The following is a 13,599-nucleotide window of genomic DNA, read 5'->3' on the forward strand; positions in this document are numbered from 1 at the left end:
AACAAACTGACAGATGAATAAAATACAAAGGACAAAAGAAAAATGGGGGTTTGGGTGTAGCTTATTCCCAAGTAAAAATTCCTTTAAAGCTTGGCCAGATTGTCCTATTTGTAATCATCAATAACTTTCCATTCATTATTACAGTCGTTCTGTATAAGACAGCTGTTATGAAAACCTGTAGAAGGAAAGCACACAGCATTAACCTGCCCTTTTTATCCCCATTTCCATGGAATGAGAGAAAGGAGACTAGAGAGGTCAGATGCAGACCACAAGAATGCCATGGTAAAGCAGCCACTCTTAAAGAAGTTCCAGGAAGCCAAACAACCGAATGAATAGACATATTCAAATGGGTACCCAGGAGGATTTGCAGGACTGTCTACACAAATAAAACATTTATAAAACCAAAAGGTATGTTTCTGCCTCTGGAGGTGGCTCAGCATCCTCGCACAGCTCCACACCCTACTGTCTCCCCATTGGAAGTTCAGGGAAACGCTGCAGAGCAGCATGGGGCACAATCCAGACCCTCACCAGAGAAAAAGAGGAACCAGTTTCCAAATGTGTTTGGAGCTGCCTGTGTTGATGGTCACATGCCACCTGGTCTTCACACCACCAAGGGGAAAACAGCCTACAGGTCTGGATTGTCTCTCAGCCAGAATTACGTAGCTTTTGAAGCTTGTACTGCTGAAAGGCACATATTTCTCTAATTTATCTGACCTTTTCTGCAGAAAGATTTTTTTTTTTTAAAATCATCATTCCACTCCAATTTTTCTCTTCCTTATTGCTGCTCACTATAAATGTCCCAATAGGTGGCATTACAGATCAAAGCTTGTGGTCTTTCATCCACATGACTACCTGGCCAGGGAAAAGCAATCTTAGAAGAATTTATCACTCCTATCCCTTATCAGTGAAAAGCAGGTGCAAGAGAAGCATTCACAATCAGAGACGGACCTTCAGTCTGGAAAACTACTGCTTCTGTCACAGCATAATTGATAACCCTTATGTCTTAGATTTGGTTACTGAAACTACTCGAATTTAGAGTGTTCCAGCAATATAAAAACAGAAATTGTATATATGCATGTCCATATGCACATCCGTGGACATATATATATATATTTCCTCTGGAAATTTCTAGGCTGAGCATTAGATCAGTACATTTAATTGAGAATTTGATTTGTGGTAACTAACCCATATCATTAACAAGAAATATATCTATGACTGTCTAAAGTATACACAGAAGATTAACAGCCCTGCAAGAGCTGCTGCAGCTGAGGAACTATTTTTACCAGGAGTCCTGAAAAAGCCTTCACCCTTAAAGCCATCAGAGACCTCCCACCCCAAAACCTGCTGAGAACAGGCAAGATAAAGCATCAGAGGAAGGTAAGAAGAGCTGGCTCTTACAGGGACCTTTTCCCAGTGCCTGACAAGATGCAGAAGTGCTTTGGAGGGCAGCCCTTTACCTTGGGCAAGGTGCTGCCATAGGTTTTCCCAAGACTCAAAGTCACAGCCATTTTCTTCTTAACAGCTCTGTGCTAAAAAGATTCCTGTTCATAATTGCTCTTTGCCATCTCATCCCATAGGGAATACCGACAGCAAAAAAGTTCTCTACTTATGCAGAGAGGCTGATGATGTTAAAAATAGATGGCACATCCACACATCTCCACAAGCCCTCGCTGTCAGATGGATCTTGATTCTCCATCAATAAAACCAAAGTACTTTCTTTTCAAATCAGTCTTTCTCCTTGCTTTCCCTCCATGCAAACTTGGAGAGGCAACCACAGGCTGCTGCTGGCACCAGTCCTTAGCAAGGTAGAGAGATACTTATGTAAAGTAACTAAAGTACTGCCACACCTTTCTGTAACACATCCTAAAGGTCCTCTCTGCTGGACATCTTTAAATGCACACCCAGTCCGGTTATATTGAAGTTGGAGTCACAATTTATTTCAACACACCCAAAATCAGAGTAGTCTTTCATCATCATCTCATGCCTAATTCCTTTCCCATGTGATTGGCATCTCCCATAGTTTGTCCCATTAACATTTTATCGTGGAGCACAGAGGGAGCATTTCAGCAGCTGAAGCCAGACAAAAAGCAGGTGCATTCCAGCCAGAGAAGATGGATTATACTTCAGCATAAGGAATTGCATAACCACAACATGATTATGTTTAAATACCCCTCATGTTATTACAAAAGTACTTCGATCGGCCAGAGATCCTCCCGCACTGAATGGGAGCACAGGGATCTGCACATCGTGGGACATAAGAACCATAAGGCAATTAAAGCAGCAGCTACTGTAGAGCTGCAGAATAAAGGGGGAAAGAAAAACCCACCACCTTTATGGTAATTCCCCAGTAGCCATACAATAATCCTGTTCTCTAATTAGCAGACAAGCCAACCCCAGTAACGAACAGTATAACACTTCAAATACTTTCTTCTTGTTCTCCCAGCAGGGAGCCTCCAGGGACTGTAGATTTAAGTCATATTTGAAGATAAAGGAAAAAAAAAAAATTATGCAATAACAAATCAGAGGAGATCCAGAGAAGAGAAGAGACTCAAGACCTAACCTGACAGGAGAACAAACAAAAATACTTGGCAGAGCTAAGAAGGAGGTTTGAAAAGTGAAGTGTTTAGATGGCAAAAAGGCTTAATGGATTAGATGCTCCTTCTGGGAACACGAGCTCTAGCCTGGTTGGATAACACACCTTACCCACAGTTTCATCAAAGTCAGAACTGAGCCTTTAGAAGAATAAAGGAAATCAAAATATTTGACAACAGGAAACAAATAAAGCAATGAACTACAAGAAATCCCCATTTGTTTTCCAGTCCCAGCTGACTTTCTTTCCAGAGCATCTCTGGAAGAAACTCATCTTCCCATTTAAGTCCACAGGACCCCTTGTGCCCTCAGCTCTGTGGAGCCAGATGATCGCTGAAACAAAGCTCAGAGCCACCTGTATTGTGGCAAAGCCTCAATGCACTGGCTGGGACTCGATATATCTGTATACTACCATCATCAGGGGAACGAGGAAACTTGATTCAGGGAGTAAACAGAATCAATTTTGCAGTGACAAGTGTCAGCTGAAAGAAAGTGGTTAAGTGTTTGGGTTTGGGATTTTTTATTTTTTTTTTAAATGAAATATGCAGAAGAGAGCCATGCAACAGAACATTACCACTGGAAGGAAAAGAAAAAACAAACTATGTCCTCCACACCCTAATGTTAATTTAAGAGTGAAAGGTTTAGGAAAATATGACAACACATGTGAGAAAAAGACTCTGAAAAAAACCTCCATTGCAGATTAAGCATCAATGTACAAGAAGGAACACGCCTATGATGCCAGAAATTCCAGTATTAACCAACTTTGTAAAAGCTTGCAAGCTCTTCTAGGACTAATGGGCTAATCCATTCATGGAAGTCCCCAAATTCAAAGCAGTTTGCAGACCACATGAAATCCAACCAACAGCAACAGATTCACATTGTCACCTCCAGACTTCGGTTCTAATACGCTTATTCCAATGTGGTACAGAACTATATCTGTGCCACCAGAAATATATATATTTATTAAACAAAATGATGATAGACAGTGACTTAATCAACATTATACTATAAACCTCATAAGAACTATCACCCAAGTTCCACATATTTATCCTTCTGCCTTCAGAATATGGGGAAAATAGGAACTTCACAACATATCTCAAATGCTAACAAACTTGGGTTAATATGGACCAAAGGAAAACACCCAACTAACAGTTGCTATTCTCTTTGCTCGGTTCTTCACACCCTTCACACCATGTTTTGTTGCTACAGGACCGAAACCAAAGAGAACCACAGTCCCAGGAGGAGGAGCAGTACCTGGGGAGAGGCTTCAAGAGGATCTGAAAAACCAGTGAAGGGATGAGGGAGATGTGTGGGTGAGCTGCTCAGCAGAGCCCTAGGCTGAGCAACAGCTGTATGAATTGAGCTGGGCTTTTCTTCATTCTCCCTCCTTAAAACCAGCTGAGCTGGGGCTTCAAACACGGCCCATCTTGGTGGGGGAGGTGGTGGTGTTGGCTGATCAGTATCTAAACATAGCAAAAATAACAATTCTCTATTTTTATTCCAGATCCTCTTACCAATGATAAATGCGTGTTCATTCTAATAGCCTTGACATCTTGCTGTGCTGGTAATTTAACGCACAAGATTGTTCACAAGAGCTGGGCTTCATTTTCCTGTTCATTATTGCAGGGCTCCTCAGAAACACCGGGCTGCTGGCAGCGCTTTGTTTTGTTGTTACAAGAAGAGAAAGCACCGCATCATTTATTCTGGAAGAACAAAACACTGTCACAGAGACTTTTTTTGGCCACAATAGCTGCCCAGAAAGCTGTCACAAGCAACCTTTTGTCTCTTAGTTAATCTACACTGGGAAACAGGGAGGGGAGGGCAGAGTGATGAAGTTGCTGCTAATAAATAGATGAGCATCTGCCTCTCCGCAGCTGAGAAATGCTTCCAGTCAACATGTGCAGCCCAGGGCGGCGTGCTGGTCCCCAGCCCAGCCTGATTAACACCAACCCAATGCTGCAGGTGCCTCACACTGTGATTAATTAGGCATATAAGGGTTGAATTCCTGGTGCACAGTGGAGAGGGCATTAGCTGACATCACCTGTGATGCTCCTGGTTGGGTCCTTGTCTCCTAATAGAGCCTCTGCTGCTCTTAAGAGCCCAGCTATTAGGAATCAGAAGATGCAGTAATTGTTTAGGGTCCAATCAGCAGAAAAATTTCATTAGTTACATAGATGCAGGCTCTTTCAGAGCCCGGGAGGAAAAAAATTCCCTGGGATTATTAAGGAACATCTAAATGTTCCTCAGACACCTCTCTGAAGGGCCTTTCTGATCAAGGCGCGTAATTCAGAGATTAAGATCATTAACTGCTTCCCAAAAAGGCTTCCCATAAATAGAGAGCACAGGAATTCAAGGTCATAAATTAAAGTTTTTTTCCTGAGAGGCTGCAACAGGACCCTTTGGGCACCCGAGTGCTTCTGCACAGGAGCCGGGGAGAGGAAGAGAAGGGGTTTACACGACAGGTGCCTCCCCAGGAACATGACCGGAGGGTAAAGCGGTGAGGCTGCCTGTTCGCAAGTGAGCAGAGATGCAGCCAGAAGACCTTGTGTCCTGTAGCCCCCGGTACTTTGGGTACACAGCCTCTGATCAAGGGGCTCCACACCTCAGTTTCCTTCATTTCTAAAACAAAGCTAAATATAATTTTCTGCATTTAGAAAGTTTGCTGATATCCACAAGAGGTCTTAAATGTAAGGCAATTTTATCTTGTATTTTTTGTAGATAAGAGTATTTGGAGCCATTTCCCTACTCTTACAAAAATTGTGTCTCTGTAACTAGGTAAGACGCCCTCTAACAAGTCAAGCTTTTCTGCTCTGCCACATCTCTTGCTTTTCTGTGCATGCAAATAATATTTTCTGTGTTTCCTGTGTCTATTCCTGTACTCTGACCAGAGGGATGTGGCTTCAGTAATTCTTTTGAATTTATTCATTTTATTTTACAGTTCTACTCTGTTTAAGGGCTGGTGGGGTCACCTCTCCTTCCTCGCTCCTGTCTCCCATTGACAGGCACCACTCCCAAACTTGCATTTTCTTACTCTTCCCCACCACATCACTCAGACTCATGCAGCAGCTCCCTGTTAACCCACTCTTATTTCTTTTACTGATATAAATGAAAGGTTCACAGTTTTATCTGGTCTGTGCCCAGAAGCTGCAGCTGGATCCATTCTACATGGAGATGCTCGATGTGGTATGAGATCCATGGTGGATGCTCCTGCGTCTTTCTCCAGCCCCCTTAAAGCTGCACTGCAAAATACTCATGGACAGGGAGCAGCCTGAATTTGGAAGACACCTGGTTGCCCTTTACTATTCTGACTGCTTGTCACTATTAAGTTCATTAGCAGAATTTTGCAAAGCTCTTTTAAAAGACTTTAAGGCACTTTGTAAGAAGATATGCCATTTTAGGCTTTTAAGCTTTTCATTACCTATAAGCTGCTCACGTAATAAAGTCACACTAGTCCCTTAAAGGAGTTTAAATCATGAAAATTTAAGCCTGTAACAAGAGAAGAAAGGAAGCCAATTTGAATTAGAGTTGCTTTTTCTTTTTGGTTTGCTATTCAAAGACCAGTTGGAGGCCCCAGCATCTGAAGTCCTGCACAGACTGACTTTAGCTTGGAATTCAGCACTACTAACAAACTAGACTATCGTTCAAAGACATCCAGTCCTTGGGAGAGGATTGTAATTTATAAATAAATAAATAATAAAAAAAAGAGTATAGCAAGGCAAATTCTCTGTGTAGAATAACCCCTTTGACTTCAAAGCCAATTTACAGGGAAAACAAATCTGGCTTGTTGTTGTCTCCAATTCATGTTTTCATCCTTTACCATCCCCAAACTTAGACTAATTATTCTCTCCAACAGGTTGTCAAAAACCTTCCTATTTCTCCTTGCAATTACTTTTGTATGTTTTAATAACTATCTAATTTAAGTCAATTGGAGGCCCCGAGCTATTCATGCCCTGACAGCTTGCAAGTTCTGCATGGGAACAGGATGATTTTTTCTGAGAAACATAACGCAGTTCTTAGCAAGCAGCACCATGGCAATACATGCCACGAGGAATGCACTCCACGCAGCCTCCAAAGCTCCCCATCTCTAACAGCCAGCTATGAACTTGGACCCATTATAAGTAGAGACCATCAGCAGTTTGTCAGCAATCTAAGCAGGAAAGTTAGCACATGAAGATGGTCATTGACTTGTAACTCAGAGTTAAGACCTAGCAGCAAAGCTTCAGATGCTAGTAGCCTTGTCCTCCATTTGTGTTGCAAAGCAATCATAAATATCAGGTGGGAAATGGATTTAAGTCCTCTCTGATGGGAAAGAGAAGCCAAGTGGGGCAGGGTCCCTGGTCCCACCGCAATTTCACGTATGCGCATGTATCATTAACAACATCCATCAGCAACTCAGTTCCTCAAGGACAGGTTAAGCCAACAGAACAAATGCCTTCCCACAACACTAACAGTCCATTTCCAAACAGCGTTGCCAGCCTTAGCCATGCTGCAACTGCCACACTGTTCCCCTGTTCCGCATCGGGGAAGTCCTGACTAAGGAAGGGGACTGGCGACAAGAATTCATCTTTTCAGCAGGTTATCAAGTTACTCGGGCATACAGGTGCCAGCATTATTGCAGCATGCTGGAATTTTTAGCTCTCCTGCTAAGTTCAACCCTGGCTGGGTTTTGTGTTACTGTCGAGTCCAAGAGCTGAGCCTTGCCCGGAGAAAGGGTCTGACTTAACCAAAAAGTTCCAGTGGTGGCTGAGCCAGAGGGACGTAAGCAGAGCAGCATCCCTGCTGTGCCGTGGGGATGCAGCGGGAGCCCATGGAGGGGGCTCCGAGCCCGGCCGAAAGCTGCCAGCGGTGCTGGCATGGGGGCTGCGTCCCACCACGTTCTATTTAATTAACTGCCTCTTCTCCCGGGAGCACGCACAGAAATGAAGTTTCACCAACAACAGAGGATCTTTCCCAGTCAAAATGAAGAGTACTTAAGATCTACGTTAGAACTAAAGATGCCTTTATTTTACAAAATATGCATCCTTTGACACGGGAGCAGCAGACAACCCAGGGGTAGATGGCAGGGGTGGGAACTGCTAGCAAGCATAGATTTATTTATATTTAGTTTTAGCTGTGGAAAAAAACCAGACAAACATAAATTTCCCCACGTCGTTTCACCTGCTTTAAAAATGAGACAGGAAAGCAGCGGATAGACCTGCCATGCCCATTCCCTTCACCACCAGGACAGCTGTCCCCGTGCAAACTGCCGGTCGCTTGCTCCGATTGCATCATTGGTTTCTTTTGGGTGCATCGCAGCCCCCATCCAGAGCATTGTGTGTCGGTGTAAGTCTGATGGACGTAAAATCACTGGAGTCAAGGAATAAGCACAGGAGAGTCCCCCGGTTCCCGAGCACCCTGCTCGTCTCGCAGGGTACCCCCTCCAAAAACACCACGGCACCGAGACCTTCCAAAAGCTTCGGTGGGTTAAAGGGAGCCGCAGCCTTCAGACCTGTACTGCTAAATAAGAGAGCGTCAAGGACCGAGCCCTAACTCCAAATTAGCACCTACTCCCTCAAGCACCTGCTGCCAGGGGCTGTCCCCTCCTACGGGAGATTTGTTTTGGGGAGACCTGGATCAGGATACACAAAACAGCACCTGGATGTGAAATAGCAACTGAGCTGCGTGGCCAGATATCCGTGCAAAACTGAACACACCGAAGAGAGCGCGAGCACACGGGTGGCTGCTGGAGATGGCTGATGCTGCGAGGGGAAAGGCGCAAGCCAGGAATGCAGACGTGGTTTTGGTACCTGGTGCAGCGGTGACTTCTGCTCAGACTTGGGCTAAGTCACTTCACCGCTTTGCTCCCGAAATGTAAAATGGAGGAAAAAAAAGCCACTGCCTTCTCACACAGGGAAACCATCAGGAACAATGCAACAATTATTATAAGACTGAATACGACAGAGTTTGGAAGTGTGCAATTATTTTTAAAAGGCATATTTTTTGAGGCTGAAATGGGATTTCAGAAATATTAGCGCGGAAAAGAAAAGAGCCCCTGTATGTCACTATTTTAGACTGCTTCCCAGCTTGGGGTGATGCCAACGTACCTCCCGAAAGCACCGCCCTGGCACGCCGCGGTTCGCCTTTGCTTCGGCAGGCTCTGCAAGCACTCCGTTTAGTCACGCTCATCACCCGCTGGCCTTTGTAAACATGCATACAAATTGCAATTTTTGTTTGCAAAAACGCTAGCGAAAGATGGAAACATATGCAAATATAATACACTGCCACGTAAACCTTCACGCTGGAAGCGTTAACTCCGAGGCTTTTAGAAACAAGCAGAGAAAAAGCAAGAGTTTCGGTCCAAGGGAACGCCCTGCGGCTCAGGTGGTCACTCGCAGACCACAAATAATCGTCGGCACAGTCCAAGGAGAGCAGTCTGCAAAAGCAGCTTCTCCACAGGTCTCTGGCAGCACTGCCAGGGAAAACGCTGGCAGAGCGGATCCTTGCCTTGCCAAGTCTTAGTCACTGCCGTTAGCCCCCTTCAGCCTCCCGAGCACAAAGGTCACCCAAACGCTATTTCATAAAGAAAGAGCGAAATGCCAAATCCAGAGCTGTGACATATTTCATTTCATTAGGTGGAATGTATTTAGCTTGGGTTTTTTTGTGGGGTTTTTTGTGAGTCAGGACAGAATTGAATCCAAATAAAAATAAAGATGCCTCAAGCCCTGCTTTGAAGTTAATTGAGTAATGTGATCACCTCAAAATGTTGTGCATCAGCCTAAAAGGGGGCCTTTCTATAGAATGAGTCATTTTAGTTAAGTATAATTTCAGTATTCTCATTTAATCCCTTTTTTCTTTTTCACCACTAAGAAATGCATTTCTGTTTAGAAGTAACAGCTGAGTGACAGCCTTTATCTCACCTTTCCTATCCAGTACATCGGTGACTACGCAGCAGCTCTGGAAGACACGGGGAGATGACAAATTTGGTCTTACCCGACATAAGTCACCTTTCACACCTGGTCCACAGACACCTTTCCTGGAATCAAGCACGGCTGACTTCAGTGGCTGCACAAACCATCCCTGATTCCTCCTGTCTCAGTTTTGAGGCTGGTCCTGCCCATACACATCCCATACGATGAGGGATGGAAGATCCCATGGAAACCCTCCCTGGGGCAGGGAGTAAAGTGGTGGACCAAATAATTGTCCCCCAGACTAGATACACTGATATCAGGACATTTGGAGTATTTTGGGAAGAAAGTGAGAAAAGTTAAAGATTAGTGACAGATACCCAACAGAAGTGATGAACAGATAACATCCCCGCACCCTGCAGCACATTTACTGCCTTCTTTTCGGGCTTCTCTAATGCAAAAAGAATTTCACTAAGGAACCAGCAGTTTGTTTCAAAGCGCAACTAAGTCATAAACTGGCCCGACTGCCTTATGCCAGATGAATTGTGACACTTTGCATTTTTGCATGTTGAAACAAACTCTTTAAAAAGCTCTGCGCTACCCATCAATCAGGAAACAAATTGAATGAAAAGCAAACCAGCGTGCAAGAAACCTCTCATCTTCCAGGAGCTTCCAGCCCCACGAGGACATGTGGGGAGGAACCTGACGCTGCTGCAAAGTTAAGAACAGGAGGGTACCCGCTGCGGCCAGTCTTCCAGAAACACCCACATTATATCACTGTGGTTTGTGAGCCGAGAGCCTGAGGAAAGGCTCGATCATGCCTCACCTAGCTAAGGACTCCGAGCATAAAGTCTCTCCCTCGCTCATGTCTGTCTTAATAAAGTACCTGTCCAAAAGTAGACATAGCATAGAGACGATCATTCTTATTAAAGGACCACTACTATATTTGACCGAGGTATCACCCCAAAGCAACAGTGAAAGACACGGAAGTCTTTTAAAAGTAAATGATTACACCATCCCTCATCAGCACCCCCAAAATTCAGGGAAAACACAAAGGACCAAAGAACATTTAATTCCTTGAAAGCACTCCACCATACAGCTGCTATAGCAACAAGTGGGTTTTGTTTCAAAACAGAAGTTTCTGGAAAGATGGACACTTAAAGACATTTTAGAATTATTTTCATATAATCTGGAAGCGATGCTGATTTTGGGTCAGATGATGTAATTTTGTGTCATTTACATTTGCTCTTTCCAAATAGCTCTACTTGATTATTTTTTGTCTGAGTGCAAGCAGACACTAGCAGCATGGCATCAATAGCTGATGTCAACAGGGACAGAGGTAGCAATTAAGGAGTTTAACTGGCTCTGCAGAAAACCAAGCATTGACAGGAAAGAGAAAATACATCTCTTCTATATTTTTTCAACATTATCTTCCTTTCCTGTCTCTTAGTCTCCATGAGGTGCTTCCCCCAGCAGCTGTGTGGACACGCTGGTGTGATGCTTGCGCTACCCCTGCCCAGAACAGATAAGGTCTCTCCAGCCTGTATTGAGTAAAGCTGCACAGGAGACATTGGAGATAAGCGGTTCTGAATCGAGTGGGCAGGGAAGTATTCAAAGAGCGGAGCAAAAATATGCCTGAATTCCCAGAGGGCTCCAAATGGTCACAAATCAAAGCAGAGTTGAATTACATCTTCACCCACAGCGGAAAAGTGACTTTGAGCAAAAACAACAACAACAAAAAAACCCTACCACATTTAGAGCAAAGCCATTTGGGCAGGAAAAAACCCATCTCAGCTGCTCCTTTAGCACTTGAGAGCACGTAAGACTCTGTCCAAATGCACCAGAGGCACCCCAGAAATCACAGAAGCCCCACAGCATGGGAATGAAAATAACACCCTCAAACTCAACGCAGAAAGCTCTTCCACTGCTTGAGCCAACGCCCACCAGAAGGAAGGTGATTTAAAGCAAACTGGAGAGAACCACCACAATTTTGGGATTGCGAGGAGCTAAACCACAGCTATGGGGCTACAGAAGGAAAAGAGGAAAGGAAGGAGGTGGTTTCTGGCAAGGCACCAGCCTCTCCCTCCACGCTGGCAGTCTCCACTCACCGAGACGGCGAGACACGGGCAGACTGTGGAATTCCTCCTGGCTGCCCCGCTCCAGCCTAAGCTGCCCAGTTTAAGTAGGTTTTAAGGCCAGAACGGTGGTGTTTTCATGGCAATGTAACCACTAGGCAATAGCAACCTTGCTGTTAAATCCTAGTGAAGTTTCTTCTGCTTTGTCAGTAAAACACCAGTATCTTATTTCCAGTAACGTAGAGGCTTTAGAACAGATTTGCCATTCTGCAAAGACCCTGTTTTTTCCAGAGTTGAAGGCAAACCTGCAGAGCAACTGCTCTTTGAGAGGTAGCATGAAGATGTAAGAATAAGATGGGTTTCAGAAGAAGAGTTAAAGTAACACTTACTCATTTGGCAACCCCAGCAATCACATTCCTTCCTACCTGTGATAGTTTCCTTCTCCCAACCCCACGCTCATTCCTTCCAGCCACATCCTTTCCTCTTGCCATCACTGAAGTCAGTGTTATTAACACGAAGGCTAGTGCAGGGCACATCTTAAGCCCAAAAACCTGAAAACAGAGTCCCTGTCTTAGTTCCCATGTTGATGATGATGATGAAGGTGAGTTGGCCATGCATAACAAATAGTCCATAGCAGGGCATGGGAATTTCCAAGGCTCCCAATCAAGCGTATGAATAATACATTCAGTAAGAGTATTAATTCACAAGTTTAGATACGAGGAAATTGCACTCTGCTCATATAACACACGTGGCCATAAAGCAAAGTGGCAATACTTACAGGTAATAAAACTCACTTGCTATTTGAAAACAGCTGCACAAACCACTATTCAAACTATTTTCTCTTAAAGTATTTTTCCTTCTATGGAAATACTTTTGCCTCTGATGGTGATGGCTCTCTTCTAGACTATTGCATTTAAAGGCTTTGCAAGCTCAGAGAGGCACCAGCCCTTCTCCCTCACCCACTGCACCAGCTAAAGCCCACGTAAGGTGGAAAAGTGCTGGTTTTCAGGTTGCTTCAGTGGGCACAAGCCCCAGGGAAGAGGGCTCAGAGAGATATCAGAAGCACCAGCAGTTTTGGGGACAACCCAGTGGCCTGTGACCCCAGTCGAGTGGGAGATAGCAGAGGCACCACGGAGCAACCGTAGATACCCAGATGAGAGGAACCCTGAAACTCATAGTATTAAATTTAACTCGGCCAAGCAGTCCATTCTCCCATAGGAACATGGTAGCATATTTTGCAAGTTCATACCACGTCTAGCTTCCAGAATGCTTGGGAACACACAGCTCTTTTTAGGAAGACTGATCTGGACATTCAGCAAACCATTTGAGAGATCTCGATGCCCTCCCAAGCTCCTCGCACAGATTCATCTCCCCCTCTTCCCCAATTAAAGAGATTTTTCTCATCGCCCCATTTCTCCTGAGTTAACAATGACACTCAGTGGCCAGGAGGATTCCCTGCAGTTTACACTCATGCTACAGCATCCAACAGTTAATATTCATTGTATATTACATACAGCAAATGTCTTCCATGAGTTTCAGGATCCTAAGACAGGGCTCAAATTATACGGAAAGATCACGGAAGGAAAGGCTTAAGAAAAAGGTGAAAGAACACCATAATCTTTTTTCCAATTTGTGCAGTGACCTGGGAAATATTTTCCATCAATCCACATCCAGGCTATTAAAAAAAGCAGACCAGAGGAGGCAAAGGCAGCTCTACATCAAATTATTAAACAGGCACATTCGGAGAACATGTAGTCAAAGCAAATCACGCTGCTAACATACAAATCCAAACCACGAGCTGGAGAGTTAGGATTTATAACGTAAAAGTTTTCTTCTGTTATCCTCCCCCGCCTCCAAGAATGGATGCAAAGCAAGTGCATAAAGTACAGCTTGAAAGTCTGTCTCTGGAGCTTTCTCCTGTCGCTTTCTTGACACAACAGAATTTTTATCTGTGCTTCAGTTCTGATAAGTCGGAGCCTGATGGATAACTGAAAGAGGATCAAAAGAAAACGCTATTGTGTGTGGACAAATAAGTGATGAATAATTTGAGT

This window comes from Balearica regulorum, chromosome 18, assembly GCF_011004875.1.
Source record: "Balearica regulorum gibbericeps isolate bBalReg1 chromosome 18, bBalReg1.pri, whole genome shotgun sequence".
NCBI lineage: Eukaryota > Metazoa > Chordata > Aves > Gruiformes > Gruidae > Balearica > Balearica regulorum.